Source organism: Arachis ipaensis, chromosome B4 (assembly GCF_059453495.1).
Source record: "Arachis ipaensis isolate K30076 ecotype BB chromosome B4, ASM5945349v1, whole genome shotgun sequence".
In the NCBI taxonomy this organism is placed as follows: Eukaryota; Viridiplantae; Streptophyta; class Magnoliopsida; order Fabales; family Fabaceae; genus Arachis; species Arachis ipaensis.
Window position 1 is genome coordinate 47712966 of NC_142439.1, and position 16428 is coordinate 47729393.

Consider the following 16428-nt stretch of genomic DNA (forward strand, 5'->3'; position numbering starts at 1 on the left):
GGCAACCCAATGTTATTTAATTATATTTATTTATTTTCCATTTCTATTTTATATTTTCTTTAGGTTGATGATCATGTGAACAAAAAAACAAAATGAAAAAGAGCATCAAAAATAGAACACCCTGGAGGACAGGCTTACTGATGCCAAGGCATCATAGGCTAGTTTCACTGGCATTTTTCTGTTAGTTTTAGTTATTTTATGCATTTTCTTGAGCTTAAAGTAACCAAAAATGGTTAAATGAAGAACAAAGTAATGAACCATCCAAACAATATGATTTTGATGCAAATTCCATGAGTTTTAGTTATATTACTTAAATGCTATGAATGAAAGATTTCTCATGAAATTTTGCAAGACTTTGATGCAATTGTTTGGATGATTTCAGGGAAGAAGAGGCTAAGCAAGGAAGCAACAAAATCAATAAAGGAAGCTTGAATATCACATGTGGAGTTTAAGTTCCAGTTTAAGCCTAAACTGGAGCTTAAACGCCAAAATCATGAAGGATAAGAAATGCTGGGATTGAAGTTTAACCTCCAGTTTGACCTCAAACTGGAGGTTAAACGCCAGAATGAAAAGCCTCACTTAAGGAGCATTCCACGTTTAACCTCCAGTTTGACCTCAAACTGGAGGTTAAACGCCAGAATGAGTATGCCACCCAGGGAGGAGTTCCACGTTTAACCTCCAGTTTGACCTCAAACTGGAGGTTAAACGCCAGAACCAGGAAGAGTACCAGGGGCCATTCCACGTTTAAGCTCCAGTTTGACTCAAACTGGAGCTTAAACGTGTTCGATAGTTTTTTCACTCCAGGGTTGCTCTCTCCATCTCCACGTTTAACCTCCAGTTTGACCCCAAACTGGAGGTTAAACGTGTTCGACACCTCCAGGGCCACCATTCCAAGCTTCCACGTTTAACCTCCAGTTTGACCTCAAACTGGAGGTTAAACGTGTTCGACCTCCAGTATGCCTCCACCCTTTTCCACGTTTAACCTCCAGTTTGACCTCAAACTGGAGGTTAAACGTGTTCGACCTCCAGGGCTGCCCTTCCTATCTCCACGTTTAAGTTTCAGTTTAACCTTAAACTGAAGCTTAAACGTGTTCGACTACATGACTCTCCAGGGCTACCTTCTTCCATTTCCACGTTTAAGCTTCAGTTTAACCTTAACTGAAGCTTAAACGTGCTTCTACAAATGGCATCACTGGAAGTGTCTGGCGTTTAAGTTGCAGTTTAAGCTTAAACTACAACTTAAACGCCACTCTTGGAAAAAAGTTTCTGGGCCAAAAATATTGTGATTTAAGTTAGTCTTTGAGCACAATTATTAACTTAAACTTACTTTGGTATGAAACCCAATTGAATATCATGGTTTATGGGATTGGGCCTGAGGGATTGATGAGTTTGAAATCTCATTTATTGAGTCATGTGCCATTATTTGATTATCACTAAGTTGGCTCAATAAATGTTACAGGATTTGGATCAACAACCTCATCAAGATTATGGATCATAAACCCAAGACAAAAGGAAAGCAAGGAGAGGCCTCAAAGCCCAAGAAGCACAACTGAAGCTCAATATAGAAAGTGTATAAATAGGATAGAAGTTAAGTTAGAAAAAGGGACTTTTACTTTCACTTTTAGCTAGTTTCTTTTTCTTTGTAATTGAATTGAGAGCTATGATTCACTAAACCCCCTTTCATTGGGTTAGGGAGCTCTATTGTAATTCAATGAATCAATAATAGTTTATCTTCTTCTTCAATCTTTTCTCTTGAATTTTGTTAGAAAGCTTCTCGATCTAATTCCATTGAGTAGTTGTCTTGGGAAAGAGACTACTCATACTTGGAATCCTTCGGAGCCTTGGGAAAGGAATGGAGGATTCATGCTAGAGAAGCTTTCTCACAGTGGATTGGATTGGGGTTTGGATGGATATTGTGACATGTAATCCTACCAAATTGTGGTTCATGAAATTGTGTGGTATAATCAGTGATCAAGCATCATCTCTTCTTATGAACATTTAAACCAAGGGATTGGGAATTTGTTTGTTTTTAGAGAGCATTGGTGAGCCAAGGAATTGGGATCCAATCATATAAGATTGCCAAGCAAAATTCAATGAATGCATTGGTTGAGGAAGAGATTTACATGTTTTGATTCGGAGATTTCAATATCTCCTAAACCCAATGAATTCCCCATTTCTGATTTCCACTTTCTCTTTACATTCTGCAATTCAATTCTTGCAATCATCCCCATTCCCTTTTAATTTCAGCAATCTTTAATTCATGCAATTTAAGATTCAGCCATTTAATTTTCTTGTCATTTACTTTTCCCGCCAATTTTACATTCCGCAATTCTCATCTCAAATCTTGATTCCGCTCAACTAGAACACACTTCTAATCCGAATTGCTCACTCAACCAATCCTTGTGGGATTCGACCTCACTCTATTGTGAGTTTTTACTTGACGACGATAACCGGTGCACTTGCCGGAAGGAATTTTGCCGATCGTGCAATTTCCTAAATCGTAGCATAACACGTTTATGCGCATCAAGTTTATGGCGCCGTTGCCGGGGATTGGTTTTCGATTGACAATTCTCAAATTGGAAGCTAACTAGATTGAGCAATTTTCTCTTGCTTTGTTAATTCTGTTCTAAATACTTGTTGAATTTTAATTTCTGCACTTGGTTACATGCTTTCTTTCTTTATGCCTTTAAATTCATGCAACTAACTCACTGACTCACTAACTGTTTGAATTAATTCCTCAATTGAGCTGACCATACTCTTCCATTAACCAAGAGTATTTTACCTGTTTGTGTTTGAGCTGTGTTCTTGTATGACAGGTAGGAGAGGAGAGACATCAACTCCTCCATATACCGAACCGGAAAGGACCCTTCATAGACTTAGAAGGGAAGCAAGAGGGAAGAGAGTAGTGGGAGAAGAGGAATCTGAAGGAGAATCTGAGGACAATTTTGAGGAAGCTCTAGATCTCAACATGGATAGAGAAGTTCACAACCATGAGAGAGCTGATGGAAACAATGCCATTCCTGAGAGGAGGGTTCTTAGTTCATACATAAACCCAACCTCTGGGAATTGTGGTAGTAGCATCCAGAAACCACCCATTCAGGCCAATAATTTTGAGCTCAAGCCACAGCTAATATCATTGGTGGAAAATCATTGTTCCTTTGGAGGAAGTGCTAATGAAGACCCAAACCAACATCTCACAAAATTCCTGAGAATTTGTGACACTGTGAAGTCCAATGGAGTCCAGGAAGATGCCTATAAACTGCTCTTGTTCCCATTTTCACTTAGGGACAAGGCAGCTAAGTGGCTGGAATCATTCCCAAGGGGGAGTCTAACCACATGGGATGAGGTGGAAGGCAAGTTTCTGGCACGTTTCTACCCTCCACAAAAGGTCAATAGGCTTCGATCTGAGGTCCAGACTTTTAGACAACAAGATGGTGAAACTCTCTACGAGGCATGGGAGAGATTCAAGGACTTGACAAGGAAATGCCCACCAAACATGTTCCATGATTGGGTGCAATTGCACATCTTCTATGATGGGCTCTCTTATGAATCAAGGAAGGCTGTAGACCATTCATCAGGAGGTTCATTGAACAAGAAAAAGACCGTGGAAGAAGCCATTGAAGTGATCGAGACAGTGGCTGAGAATGAGTACTACTATGCATCAGAAAGGCACAACACTAAGGGAGTCATGGAGCTGAACCATGTTGATACAATTCTAGCCCAAAACAAGGTGTTTGCCAAGCAACTAGCAGAGCTTACCAGGCAATTAGAAACAAAGCAAGTGGCTGCAATACACACACAAGATCAAGAGGAAGTAGGCATTGAAGGAGGTGATTGGGATGAGGTTAACTATGTGGGAAACCAACAAAGGCAATCATATGATCCACACTCCAACACTTACAACCCAGGCTGGAGAAACCACCCAAACTTTGGGTGGGGAAACCAACAAACCCAACCACAAAACCACAAACCTTACAACCACAACCAACAAAACAATTCCACATACCAAAACTCCAACCAAAGATCATACCAAGCCACACAAAACACTTACCCCCAATCATCATATCATGGCCAAAATAATCAACATACCCAACCTAATCCGAACCAACAATTTCAAGATCAATTAAACCGGATGGAAGGAATGCTTGCAACCATGAGCCAAGACATAATTGAATTGAAGGCTTTTAAGGAAGAAGTAAATTCTAACTTGCAAAACCAAGGAGCTGCCATCCAGAAGCTAGAAAATCAAATTTTGTATTTGACTAAGCAAGCTCCTGGGACAAGCAGTTCTCATACTGTTAAGGCTATTGCAAGGGAGGAATGTAAGGCCATAACCCTCAGAAGTGGAAAGAATCTAAAGGAGATTTCAAGGGAAACCACAGAGGATGAAGTAAAGGAAAATGTGAAAGACAAAGAACAAGGACAATCTGTTACACCGTTTGCAACAAAAGAAAAAGAAAAAGAGGTCTTGAAGCCTTACACACCTAAAGCACCTTATCCTCAACGTTTGATGAAAAGTGAAAAGGATGGCCAATTCTCCAGGTTCTTGGAGATTTTCAAGAAGCTTCAAATCAACATTCCCTTTGCTGAAGTAATAGAGCAAATGCCACTCTATGCAAAATTCTTAAAAGAATTGATGACCAAGAAGAGAAGCTGGAGAAATGAGGAAACTGTGTTGTTAACTGAAGAATGCAGTGCCATCATTCAGCACAAATTGCCTCAGAAATTGAAGGACCTAGGCAGTTTCCAAATCCCCTGTATTATAGGAGAAGTCATGGTGGAGAAGGCCTTGTGTGATTTAGGGGCCAGCATCAATTTGATGTCGCTAACAATGATGAAAAGAATGAAGATTGAAGAGGCCAAACCAACAAGAATGGCCCTCCAATTGGCAGATCGAACTTTTAAATTCCCTCATGGGATAGTTGAGGATTTGTTGGTGAAGGTGGGAGAATTTATATTTCCTGCTGATTTTGTGGTGTTAGATATGGAGGAAGAAGCCAAAGCTTCAATAATTCTGGGAAGACCCTTCCTAGCTACTGCTGGAGCCATCATAGATGTACAAAAGGGTGAACTCACTCTTAGACTCCATGATGAGAAATTGGTGTTTAATGTATTCAAGGCAATGAGCTATCCATCAGAATCACTAAGGGAATGCATGAGGGTTGATGTAGTGGACATTGCAGTACAAGAAACTTTTGAGGAAACAATAAAGGAAGTGGCAGAGGAGGAGTTCACCAAGGATATTGAAGTTAGTGATATCAAGGATGATGACACAACTATGCTAAGCAGGCCAGAGAAAGTGAAAGAAGAAAAGGAAGCACCAAAACCTGAGCTCAAAGCATTGCCCCCTAATCTCAAGTATGCATACTTGGGTAGTGATGAGAGTCACCCTGTTATCATTAGCTCGGCCTTGAGCCAAGAACAAGAAGAAGAATTGATCAAGGTGCTGCAAACTCATCAAGATGCCATTGGATGGACCCTAGCTGATTTGAAGGGGATAAGTTCATCCATATGCATGCATAAAATCTTGTTAGAAGAAGATGCTAGACCCTCCATTCAAGCTCAAAGAAGATTGAATCCCGTCATGAAAGAAGTGGTACAAAAGGAAGTGAGGAAGTTATGGCAGGCAGGGGTAATCTACCCCATTTCTGATAGCCCATGGGTTAGTCCCATCCATGTAGTTCCCAAGAAAGGTGGGATAACGGTGGTGCCAAATGAGAAGAACGAACTCATACCCACAAGAACCGTTACTGGGTGGAGGATGTGCATAGACTACAGGAAGCTCAATGAAGCCACCAGAAAAGATCATTTCCCACTCCCATTCATGGATCAGATGCTTGAAAGGCTTGCCGGACATGCTTACTATTGTTTCTTGGATGGATATTCAGGCTACAACCAAATAGTAGTTGATCCTAGTGATCAAGAGAAAACATCATTTGTTTGTCCATATGGAGTTTTTGCTTATAGACGCATGCCCTTTGGATTGTGCAATGCACCTGCCACTTTCCAAAGATGCATGCTGTCCATCTTTTCGGACATGATTGAAAAATTTATTGAGGTCTTCATGGACGATTTTTCTGTGTTTGGGGATTCTTTTCCCAGCTGCCTACACCACCTTGCCTTGGTGCTTAAGAGGTGCCAAGAGACTAATCTAGTATTAAACTGGGAAAAGTGTCATTTCATGGTCACAGAAGGAATAGTCCTTGGCCACAAAATCTCTAATAGAGGCATGGAGGTGGACAGAGCTAAGGTGGAAATCATTGAAAAACTACCTCCACCAAGTAATGTCAAGGCAGTTAGGAGCTTTTTGGGCCACGCTGGTTTTTACAGAAGGTTTATTAGAGACTTTTCTAAAATAGCCAAACCTTTGAGTAACTTGCTTGTCTCTGATACACCCTTTGTATTTGATGGAAATTGCATGCTAGCCTTTGAACTTTTGAAGCAAAAACTTTCCTCTGCACCTATCATTGCCCCACCTGATTGGAACTTACCGTTTGAACTGATGTGTGATGCATCAGACCTTGCTATTGGGGCAGTGTTAGGACAAAGGAAAGACAATTTGGTACATGTGATTTATTATGCCAGTAAAGTCTTGAATGCTAACCAAAGGAATTACACAACCACTGAAAAAGAACTCTTGGCAATAGTCTTTGCATTTGAAAAATTTAGATCTTATCTCATTGGATCTAAAGTCATTGTTTTCACTGATCATTCAGCGTTAAAATATTTACTTGCCAAACAAGAATCTAAACCGAGACTTATTAGATGGGTTCTTTTGTTGCAGGAATTTGACATTGAAATCAAAGACAAGAAGGGTGTAGAGAACAAGGTGGCAGATCATTTATCAAGGATACCATGTGAAGAAGGAAGCACACAAAGCACACATGTAAATGAGTGCTTTCCTGATGAACAACTCATGCTAATTCACAAAGCACCCTGGTTTGCAGACATAGCAAACTTCAAGGCCACTGGGAGTTTACCTTTGGAATTTAACAAACATCAAAAGAAGAAATTGGTAAATGATGCCAAATACTTCATCTGGGACGAACCATACTTGTTCAAAAAATGTTCCGATGGCATACTCAGAAGATGCATATCCGAGGAAGAAGGAAGGGAAGTTTTATGGGACTGCCATGGCTCCACTTATGGAGGGCACTTTGCAGGGGAAAGAACAGCAGCTAAGGTGTTGCAGTGTGGTTTTTATTGGCCTACTATTTTCAAAGATGCAAAAGAATTAGTGAAGCACTGCCCTGAATGCCAGAAAGCTGGGAACCTGCCAAGAAGAAATGAAATGCCACAACAATTCATTCTGGAACTTGAATTGTTTGATGTATGGGGGATAGATTTCATGGGACCATTTCCCTCCTCATACTCGAATAATTACATTCTTGTGGCAGTAGATTATGTCTCCAAATGGGTTGAAGCAATAGCAACTCCAACCAATGATAATAAGGTAGTCATGAACTTCCTCAGAAAACACATTTTTTGCCGTTTTGGGGTTCCAAGAGCAATCATCAGTGATGGAGGAAGCCACTTTTGCAACAAACCATTAGAGGCATTGCTCCTAAAATATGGAGTCAAACACAGGGTAGCCACACCATACCATCCACAGACAAGTGGGCAAGCCGAAATATCTAACAGAGAACTCAAAAGAATCCTGGAAAAAACTGTGGGAACTTCAAGAAAGGACTGGTCGATTAAGCTAGATGATGCTCTTTGGGCATATAGGACAGCTTTCAAAACACCAATTGGAATGTCTCCTTACCAACTAGTATATGGAAAAGCTTGCCATCTACCACTGGAGTTGGAGCACAAGGCATACTGGGCCTTGAAACTTCTGAACTTGGACAACAAAGCCGCTGGAGAAAGAAGGATGTTGCAAATTCAAGAATTGGAAGAATTCAGAGCGGAAGCTTATGAGAATGCCAAAATTTACAAAGAAAGAGCAAAGAAGAAGCATGACAGCAACATAGCCCCAAGGAAATTTAAAGAAGGGCAAAAAGTATTGCTCTACAATTCTAGGCTAAAGCTATTTCCAGGGAAGTTAAAATCAAGGTGGTCTGGACCATTCCTTGTCACCAAGGTCTCCAACTATGGACAAGTAGAAATCATGGAAGAAAAGTCGCAACGAACCTTCATTGTTAACGGTCAAAGACTCAAACATTACTTGGGAGATGTGGAGGAGAAGGACAAAGTTAAATATCACCTCAACTGAGGAAGCTGACCGTCAAGCTAATGACGTTAAACAAGCGCTTGTTGGGAGGCAACCCAACCTGAGGTAATACCTTTTTGCTGTTTCTTTTATTTGTTTCAATAAAAGGGGTAAAGTAGTTTCTGTGCATTGCAAAGAATTAAGTTTGGTGTTTCACACCAAACAATGAATTCATGGATCCATAAGTCAAAGGGGAATGTGTGACTCTAAGTTTGGTGTTCCACCATAAAGATCAACTGAACACAACAACCTTTGAATTATGTGAAAGGAACAACTATTCTAAGCAGTCACAGAAATGCTTAAAACCCTTAGTAGCAACATCATTCCAAGATAACTCAAGGATTCAAAGAACACAGAGAAGTAAGTGGGAGACTAAGTTTGGTGTTCACACACCAACTTAAGAATCCGATACTTACCCACACATAGTTGAGCTAACCACTTAAGTGCTTGAGGAGCAAGCAACTTCATTACTCTTTGCAGGAAAGGAAACAAGAACCTTAAAGCATGAAGCAACATTTAGGAAGAAGAAGGAGAAATCAAAGTGTTTCCTGACAACAAAGAGAAAACAAGGAATTTCACAAGGTGGTATTATTCCTTGATAATTCTTTAAAAAGGTTAAACAAAAGCATGCGTGTTCTGGTTTAAACTGTAAATGTTGACTCTTTCTGGAATGTGTAGTTTTTTTTTGTTAATTGCTTTGAATAAAGTGAATGCTTAGATGTTTGGATATAACTTCACCTTCTTAAACAAGTGCCTGCCATGCTTGTTCTGTTTCCAAAAATAAAAGAAAAGCTTGAACAAAAGTAACTTGGCTAAATTAGTGACAAATCAAGTAGAATTAAGTGGTGGTATGCATGCTTGATTGTTTAGTCACATCACTAAAATTAGAGTGTAGAATTATCATTTTTTATGTAGAAGTAAAAATTGTCTATGGATCTTGATGAATAAATGTCTTTGGCCATGAAAAAGAAAGAAAAAGGAAAAGAAAAAGCCATGGAAAAAGGCAACCAAAAAGCAAAAAAATTGAGAAAATAAGCTAGGCACCAATGGTTTGAACTTCTGAGACAAATGCCTGTGGTGTTTATGTATTAAGGATATGCTTGGATGAATAGGTTCTGAGGAGTGTTTCAACACTTGGTAACTTGGGTTAACTAACCCGGGATTATCAACCAAAAGTCCATTATCAAGAGCAACCTCAATACAAAACATTTAGTCACACAAAGAGGTGCTGGGCACCAATGTCTCAAGAAGAAATGTGAACTAAAATGCCTAAAGTGGATATGTGTAGTGCACTGATAAGAAAAAGAAAATGCCAAAGGCTTGTGCAACACATGCCACTAAGCAAACAAGGAGCAAAAGAAGCTCTAAGAAAAAGAAAAGAAAAACAAAAGAGAAGTGCCAAAGACATAAGAATAACAGGAGGCCATAGCAATTTTTGACGGATGCAATGAAAAAGTGATAATCCTACCTGATAAGTATGAAAAAGTGATGCTGCAACTTTCTGCATAGAACCCTTCTGATGAACTTCAAATGCTTGCTAATATAGCCAATGTAATTACTTTCTGTTCATACTTTCTTCTCAAATAACTCAGGACTTGCTTAGGGACAAGCAAGTATTAAGTTTGGTGTTGTGATGCCAAGGCATCATAGGCTAGTTTCACTGGCATTTTTCTGTTAGTTTTAGTTATTTTATGCATTTTCTTGAGCTTAAAGTAACCAAAAATGGTTAAATGAAGAACAAAGTAATGAACCATCCAAACAATATGATTTTGATGCAAATTCCATGAGTTTTAGTTATATTACTTAAATGCTATGAATGAAAGATTTCTCATGAAATTTTGCAAGACTTTGATGCAATTGTTTGGATGATTTCAGGGAAGAAGAGGCTAAGCAAGGAAGCAACAAAATCAATAAAGGAAGCTTGAATATCACATGTGGAGTTTAAGTTCCAGTTTAAGCCTAAACTGGAGCTTAAACGCCAAAATCATGAAGGATAAGAAATGCTGGGATTGAAGTTTAACCTCCAGTTTGACCTCAAACTGGAGGTTAAACGCCAGAATGAAAAGCCTCACTTAAGGAGCATTCCACGTTTAACCTCCAGTTTGACCTCAAACTGGAGGTTAAACGCCAGAATGAGTATGCCACCCAGGGAGGAGTTCCACGTTTAACCTCCAGTTTGACCTCAAACTGGAGGTTAAACGCCAGAACCAGGAAGAGTACCAGGGGCCATTCCACGTTTAAGCTCCAGTTTGACTCAAACTGGAGCTTAAACGTGTTCGATAGTTTTTTCACTCCAGGGTTGCTCTCTCCATCTCCACGTTTAACCTCCAGTTTGACCCCAAACTGGAGGTTAAACGTGTTCGACACCTCCAGGGCCACCATTCCAAGCTTCCACGTTTAACCTCCAGTTTGACCTCAAACTGGAGGTTAAACGTGTTCGACCTCCAGTATGCCTCCACCCTTTTCCACGTTTAACCTCCAGTTTGACCTCAAACTGGAGGTTAAACGTGTTCGACCTCCAGGGCTGCCCTTCCTATCTCCACGTTTAAGTTTCAGTTTAACCTTAAACTGAAGCTTAAACGTGTTCGACTACATGACTCTCCAGGGCTACCTTCTTCCATTTCCACGTTTAAGCTTCAGTTTAACCTTAACTGAAGCTTAAACGTGCTTCTACAAATGGCATCACTGGAAGTGTCTGGCGTTTAAGTTGCAGTTTAAGCTTAAACTACAACTTAAACGCCACTCTTGGAAAAAAGTTTCTGGGCCAAAAATATTGTGATTTAAGTTAGTCTTTGAGCACAATTATTAACTTAAACTTACTTTGGTATGAAACCCAATTGAATATCATGGTTTATGGGATTGGGCCTGAGGGATTGATGAGTTTGAAATCTCATTTATTGAGTCATGTGCCATTATTTGATTATCACTAAGTTGGCTCAATAAATGTTACAGGATTTGGATCAACAACCTCATCAAGATTATGGATCCTAAACCCAAGACAAAAGGAAAGCAAGGAGAGGCCTCAAAGCCCAAGAAGCACAACTGAAGCTCAATATAGAAAGTGTATAAATAGGATAGAAGTTAAGTTAGAAAAAGGGACTTTTACTTTCACTTTTAGCTAGTTTCTTTTTCTTTGTAATTGAATTGAGAGCTATGATTCACTAAACCCCCTTTCATTGGGTTAGGGAGCTCTATTGTAATTCAATGAATCAATAATAGTTTATCTTCTTCTTCAATCTTTTCTCTTGAATTTTGTTAGAAAGCTTCTCGATCTAATTCCATTGAGTAGTTGTCTTGGGAAAGAGACTACTCATACTTGGAATCCTTCGGAGCCTTGGGAAAGGAATGGAGGATTCATGCTAGAGAAGCTTTCTCACAGTGGATTGGATTGGGGTTTGGATGGATATTGTGACATGTAATCCTACCAAATTGTGGTTCATGAAATTGTGTGGTATAATCAGTGATCAAGCATCATCTCTTCTTATGAACATTTAAACCAAGGGATTGGGAATTTGTTTGTTTTTAGAGAGCATTGGTGAGCCAAGGAATTGGGATCCAATCATATAAGATTGCCAAGCAAAATTCAATGAATGCATTGGTTGAGGAAGAGATTTACATGTTTTGATTCGGAGATTTCAATATCTCCTAAACCCAATGAATTCCCCATTTCTGATTTCCACTTTCTCTTTACATTCTGCAATTCAATTCTTGCAATCATCCCCATTCCCTTTTAATTTCAGCAATCTTTAATTCATGCAATTTAAGATTCAGCCATTTAATTTTCTTGTCATTTACTTTTCCCGCCAATTTTACATTCCGCAATTCTCATCTCAAATCTTGATTCCGCTCAACTAGAACACACTTCTAATCCGAATTGCTCACTCAACCAATCCTTGTGGGATTCGACCTCACTCTATTGTGAGTTTTTACTTGACGACGATAACCGGTGCACTTACCGGAAGGAATTTTGCCGATCGTGTAATTTCCTAAATCGTAGCATAACACGTTTATGCGCATCACTTACTGGCGTTTAAACGCCAGTAAGGATAGCAGAATGGGCGTTTAACGCGCAGCCTGGCAGTATTCTAGGTGTTAAACGCCAGAATGGGCAACACTCTGGGCGTTTAACACCAGAAAGGGCTGTCTGGCATCTGGCTGGCATTAAACACCAGAAATGGGCATCTAGCTGGCGTTTAACGCCAGAAATGGGCAACAGAGTGGCGTTTAACGCCAGGAAAGGTAGTAAAGCTAGCGTTAAACGCCAACATTGGCACACAATGGGCATTTGAATGCCAGAATGGTGCAGGGAGCAGAGTTCCTTGACACCTTAGGATCTGTGGACCCCACAGGATCCCCACCTACACCACCTCTTCTTCTCTCTTCTTCACACCTTTCCATAACACTCTTCCCTAAATACTCATGACCAATCCCATCAATTACTCTTCCCCAAATATCCTTCACCTATCAAATCTTACCCTCTTCTCCATAATCTCTTCACCACTCACATCCATCCATCATAAAACCCCACCATTCAAATTCAAACCATTTCCCTCCCAAACCCACCCCTTCATGACCGAATTCTTTCTCCCTCCTACACTATAAATACCCCTCCTTACCACCTTCTATTTCACACATCATACGCAATACACCCCCTTGGTTGAACCCTCTCCTTACCTCCATCTCCTCCATTTCTTCTTCTTCTACTCATTTCTTTCTTCTTTTGCTCGAGGACGAGCAAACCTTCTAAGTTTGGTGTGGGAAAAGCTAAGCTTTTTATTTTTCCATAACCATCAATGGCACCTAAGACCGGAGAAACCTCTAGAAAGAGGAAAGGAAAGGCAATTGCTTCCACCTCTGAGTCATGGAAGATGGAGAGATTCATCTCAAAGGTCCATCAAGACCACTTCTATGAAGTTGTAGCCAAGAAAAAGGTGATCCCCGAGGTCCCCTTCAAGCTCAAAAAGAGTGAATATCCGAAGATCTGACATGAGAATCAAAGAAGAGGTTGGAAAACTCTCACCAACCTCATTCAACAAGTCAGAATCTTAATGGTTCAAGAGTTCTATGCTAATGCATGGATCACTAGGATCCATGATCAAAGTATGAACCCGAACCCAAAGAATTGGCTCACAATGGTTCGGGGGAATTACTTGGATTTCAGTCCGGAAAATGTGAGGTTAGCATTCAACTTGCCAATGATGCAAGGAGACCCTCACCCTTTCACTAGAAGGGTCTACTTTGATCAAAGGTTGGACAAGTCCTCATGGAAATTTGTGTGGAAGGTGCTCAATGGAAGAGAGACTCAAGATGCAAGCCGGTTCAACTAAGAAGGCTTGACCTCAAACCTGTGGCTAGGGGATGGTTGGAGTTCATCCAACGCTCTATCATTCCTACTAGCAACCAGTCTAAAGTTACAATAGACCGGGCTATCATGATCCACAGCATCATGAATGGAGAGGAAGTAGAAGTTCATGAGATCATATCTCTAGAACTCTACAAGGTGGCGGACAAGCCCTCTACTTTGGCAAGGTTAGCCATCCCTCATCTCATTTGTACCCTATGCAATTTAGCTGGAATTGTCATATAGGAAGACATCCTCATTGAAGGAGACAAGCCCATCACTAAGAAAAGGATGGAGCAAATAAGAGAGCCCACTCATGGACCTCAACAAGAGCATGAGGAAGTTCCTCATCATGAAATCCCTGAGATGCCTCAGGGGATGCACTTTCCTCCACAAAACTATTGGGAGCAAATCAACATCTCCTTAGGAGAATTAAGTTCCAACATGGGACAAAGAAGGATGGAGCACCAAGAGCATTCCATCATCCTCCATGAAATTAAAGAGGACCAAAGAGTCATGAGGGAGGAGCAACAAAGACAAGGAAGATACATAGAGGAGCTCAAGCATTCCATAAGATCTTCAAGAGGAAGAACTAGCCACCATCAATAAGGTGGACCCGTTCTTTAATTTCCTTGTTCTTATTTTTCTGTTTTTCGATTTCTATGCTTAATGTTTTATCTATATTTGTGTCTTTATCACATGATCATTAGTGTCTAGTGTCTATGTCTTAAAGCTATGAATGTCCTATGAATCCTTCACCTTTCTTGAATGAAAAATTGTTATCTGAAAAAGAAAAAAGAAGTACATGAATTTCGAATTACATCTTGAGAATAATCTAATTATTTTGATGTGGTGGCAATACTTTTTGTTTTATGAATGAATGCTTGAACAGTGCATATTTTTGATATTGTTGTTTATGAATGTTAAAATTGTTGGCTCTTAAAAGGATAATGAAAAAGGAGAAATGTTATTGATAATCTGAAAAATCAAAAAATTGATTCTTGAAGCAAGAAAAAGCGGTGAAAAGCTTGCAAAAAAAAAATTGGCGAAAAAAAAGGGAAAAGCAAGCATAAAAAGCCAATAGCCCTTTAAACCAAAAGGCAAGGGTAAAATAAAGAGGATCAAAGGCTTTGAGCATTAATGGATAGGAGGGCCCAAAGGAATAAAATCCTGGCCTAAGCAGCTAAACTAAGCTGTCCCTAACCATGTGCTTGTGGCATGAAGGTGTCAAGTGAAAAGCTAGAGACTGAGCGGTTAAAGTCGTGGTCCAAAGCAAAAAGAGTGTGCTTAAGAGCTCGGGACACCTCTAACTGGGGACTCTAGCAAAGCTGAGTCACAATCTGAAAAGGTTCACCCAGTTATGTGTCTGTGGCATTTATGTATCAGGTGGTAATACTGGAAAACAAAATGCTTAGGGTCACGGCCAAGACTCATAAAGTAGATATGTTCAAGAATCAAGATATTGAAATAGGAAAATCAATAACACTATCTGAATTCTAAGTTCCTATGGATGCCAATCATTCTGAACTTCAAAGGATAAAGTGAGATGCAAAAATTGTTCAGAAGCAGAAAGCCACTAGCCCCGTTCTCTAATTAGAAATGAGCTTCATTGATATTTGGAATTCATTGTATTTTCTCTTCTTTTTATCCTATTTTGTTTTTAGTTGCTTGGGGACCAGCAACAATTTAAGTTTGGTGTTGTGATGAGCGGATAATTATACCCTTTTTGGCTTTGTTTTCCCATAGTTTTTAGTATGATTTAATTATTTTTTATTATATTTTTATTAGTTTTTATTCAAAAATCACATTTCTAGACTTTATTATGAGTTTGTGTGTTTTTCTGTCATTTCAGGTATTTTCTGGCTGAAATTGAGGGACCTGAGCAAAAATCTGATTCAGAGGCTGAAAAAGGACTGCAGATGCTGTTGGATTCAGATATCCTGGGATTTCCAGCAATATATAATAGTCCATACTTTGCCCGAGATTTGATGGCCCAAACTTGCGTTCAAATTCAGCCTAAAACATCTTGGCGTAAAACGCCCAAACTGGCACCAAAATTGGAGTTAAACGCCCAAACTGGCACCAAAGCTGGCGTTTAACTCCAGGAACAGCCTAAGCACGAAAAAGCTTCAATGCTCAGCCCAAGCACACACCAAGTGGGTCCTAGAAGTGGATTTCTGCATTATTTGCACTTAGTTACTCATTTTCTGTAAACCCTAGTTACTAGTTTAGTATATAAACTACTTTTAGATATTTATTTTGGAGTTTTAGAGAACTTTTGTTTAGTTCATCATAGTATTGTACATGTTTGGAGGCTGGCCTCACGGCCATGCTTAGACCTCTTTCACTTATGTATTTTCTACGGTGGAGTTTCTACACCCCATAGATTAAGGTGTGGAGCTCTGCTGTTCTTCATGAATTAATGCAATTACTAGTGTTTTCCTTTCAATTCATGCCTACTTCTTCTCCAAGATATACTCTCGTACTTAATTCAGTTAAGTCAGAATGAAGGGGTGACCCGTGACAATCACCCAATCTTCGTTACTTGCTTAGCCAAGATCCGCATGCCTGACAACCACAAAGCGGTCTACATGATGTTCAACCTAGTCATTCGACGACAGCCGGAGTATACTCTCTTGGATATCTAATACATGGACCGAGTCCATGAGATTAGTATCTTCGTGGTATAGGCTAGAATAATTGGCAGCCATGCCTGCGATCCGGAAAGTTTAAACCTTGTCTGTGGTATTCCGAGTAGGATCCGAGAAGGAATGACTGTGACGAGCTTCAAACCTGCGAATGTTGGGCGCAAGTGACAGTGTGCAAAAGGATCAATGGATCCTATTCCGATGCTAGCGAGAACTGACAGATGATT

General features: G+C 39.9%; 1 non-coding gene across 1 annotated transcript; it reads right to left on the minus strand.

The window, feature by feature from the left end:
- Nucleotides 1–3394: 3394 nt before the first annotated feature.
- LOC148567455 (small nucleolar RNA R71) lies at nt 3395–3498 on the minus strand. The gene has a single exon (XR_015882788.1). It is a non-coding gene; the product is annotated as a small nucleolar RNA R71 (small nucleolar RNA).
- Between the last annotated feature and the right edge of the window lie 12930 nt (nt 3499–16428).